Source organism: Sprattus sprattus (assembly GCF_963457725.1).
Source record: "Sprattus sprattus genome assembly, chromosome: 20".
Classification (NCBI taxonomy): Eukaryota; Metazoa; Chordata; class Actinopteri; order Clupeiformes; family Clupeidae; genus Sprattus; species Sprattus sprattus.
This window is the reverse complement of record NC_137918.1, coordinates 3487501-3490000: the sequence shown is the minus strand read 5'-3', so window position 1 is coordinate 3490000 and position 2500 is coordinate 3487501. Positions and strand designations below refer to the sequence as shown.

At 42.2% G+C, this 2500-nt stretch overlaps 1 protein-coding gene across 1 annotated transcript in view; it reads left to right on the top strand.

Annotated features, from left to right (window-relative positions):
* Positions 1-2500, top strand: part of dlgap3 (discs, large homolog-associated protein 3) — a gene marked incomplete at its 3' end in the record, with an annotated part of 23855 nt that overhangs the window by 8048 nt on the left and 13307 nt on the right. The window lies entirely within an intron of this gene.

Sequence of the window (2500 nt, the reverse complement as noted above, 5' to 3'; positions counted from 1 at the left end):
GGTTTTGTCATTATTTCTGTTGTGTATTAGTTCTATTTTTTATTATTTCTGTTGTCGTATATGTTAAAATATCAAGGCGCAACCAACATACCTGACAAGGAGCTTAGTTGAATTCACAAGCTTGCAAGTTTATTAAGCACTTCAACTTCCAACCAACCCAACAGGCTGCACACCATGATCTTAGTACTCCATCCTACTACTCCAAGTATCTCGCTCCAGAAGTCCATCCCTCTTCTTCTCTGCTTCTCAACGTGTTTATCTCAATCCCTGTTTCAAAATACAAGTCCATTGACACTTGATGTGCCATATAATAAATATTCCTTTCAAGCTGACAGTCGACTTTGAAGGCCTTTGATGGTTTTATTGGAAATCTGTAGTTCACAGGAGAGAATTTATGTTCAAAGTTAGAAAGCTGCTATTAAATCAGTGTATTTGAATTTAAATATACTTCCTTTGTGTTGTTTCTACATTAATTCCATGACTTTACATTTAAATATCCATTATTACAGCTTCAGTCTTCAGAAGACAAAAAGTGATTAATCGCAATAAATAACAGCAAATCCAGTTTATAATTTATAATTTTTTACAATTGACAGCTTTATTATTATTATTATTATTCCAATATTATCGGACCCAAACCTATACTGAATGTAAAAAAAATACATTTGGCTTTAGAACCACTGTTTAATGTTAATGCTTGAATCTAGCCACCACCTCGTGGGGTTTAAGATTTCCGGCGGAACAGAGTATGGAGTGAGTAGCCTTATTCTAAACCCAACAGTAACCCAACTATATTTAAGTGAAACATCTCAGTTGTATCCTCTGTCATCTTCAGACTAAAGCTCGCACAGACGTGCAGAAGTGAGAACTGAATTCAATTCAAATGGAGCTTTTAAAGGCAAACAGAAAAGCTGGCGACATCCAAACAAAGCATAACTGATACAGTCATTATACTGTTGGTAATTGTTTTGTCAGTGAACTCATCATTCATGAGAATATTCATTGTGCTTGGCAGCGTAACTTTATTTCCCAGCTGTGTGTGTGTATATAAATAAATATAAATAGCTACAATCAAAGAGAAGGGAAATGTCACATGCCCGCCCTCTCTCTCTCTCTCTCTCTCTCTATCTCTCACACACTCTCTCACACTCTCTCTACATCCCTTTCTCTCTGTCTTTGTCTGTCCCACATTACCCCCACTCACTCACACACACACACTCTCGCTCCTGTTCTGCTATCATTTCTGGGGTCTAATACTCTCTCTCTCCATCTCTCTCCCTCTCTCTCTCTCTCTCTCTCCCTCTCTCTCTCTCATATCTGGGGTCTCAGACTGCAAATCTCAGAGGGGATTATTAAAGATCATGTGAAGTGTGAAGCTCACCCGTTGCCTGCTGAAGAGACTCTCCACACACTGTGTGTGTGTGTGTGTGTGTGTGTGTGTGTGTGTGTGTGTGTGTGTGTGTGTGTGTGTGTGTGTGTGTGTGTGTGTGTGTGTGTGGTGTACATGTGTGTGTGTTACAGAGATTTATAGAGGGAATGAGGGTGTTCTAAGCTTACTCTCTTCAGAGTTGTTCTCACTTCAGAATATACCTTATTTTTTTTTCTGTCTGTGCGAGCCTGTTTGTGTGTGTGTGGTTGTGTGTTCCACTGTGTCTGTGTATGTGTACAATATGATTAATCATGTTTGTTTATGTATTGTGTGCAGGTGTGTGTTCTTCCCTTCATTGATCGATTTGCTGTCTGTAGACCCTGTGGCAGACTGTGTGTGTGTGTGTGTGTGTGTGTGTGTGTGTGTGTGTGTGTGTGTGTGTGTGTGTGTGTGTGTGTTTGTGTTTGTAACTGTATGTGTATGTGTGTGTGTCTGTGTGTGTCTGTGTGTTTGTGTGTGTCTAGGAGAGAAACAGCTTGATGGAGAGGGCTTTTGTCTTTACGCCATATGACAGACTATTTGTGTTGATGTGTGTTTGTGTGAGGGGCGAGCGAGAGAGAGTATGATGAAGGGCTCTGCTGTGTGTAGACTGTGGTGTGTGTGTGTGTGTGTGTGTGAAGGGTGAGCGAGATAGAGTGATGCAGGGCTTTGCTGTGTGTAGACTGTGGTGTGTGTGTGTGTGTGTGTGTGTGTGTGTGTGTGTGAAGGGTGAGCGAGATAGAGTGATGCAGGGCTTTGCTGTGTGTAGACTGTGGTGTGTGTGTGTGTGTGTGTAAAGGGTGAGCGAGATAGAGTGATGCAGGGCTTTGCTGTGTGTAGACTGTGGTGTGTGTGTGTGTGTGTGTGTGTGTGTGTGTGTGAAGGGTGAGCGAGATAGAGTGATGCAGGGCTTTGCTGTGTGTAGACTGTGGTGTGTGTGTGTGTGTGTGTGTGTGTGTGTGTGTGAAGGGTGAGCGAGATAGAGTGATGCAGGGCTTTGCTGTGTGTAGACTGTGGTGTGTTACCTCTCCCCCTCCATCTTCTGTGGATGACAGAGGCAGTGTGTCAGTCTGGTACTGTAATTGTTCCTCC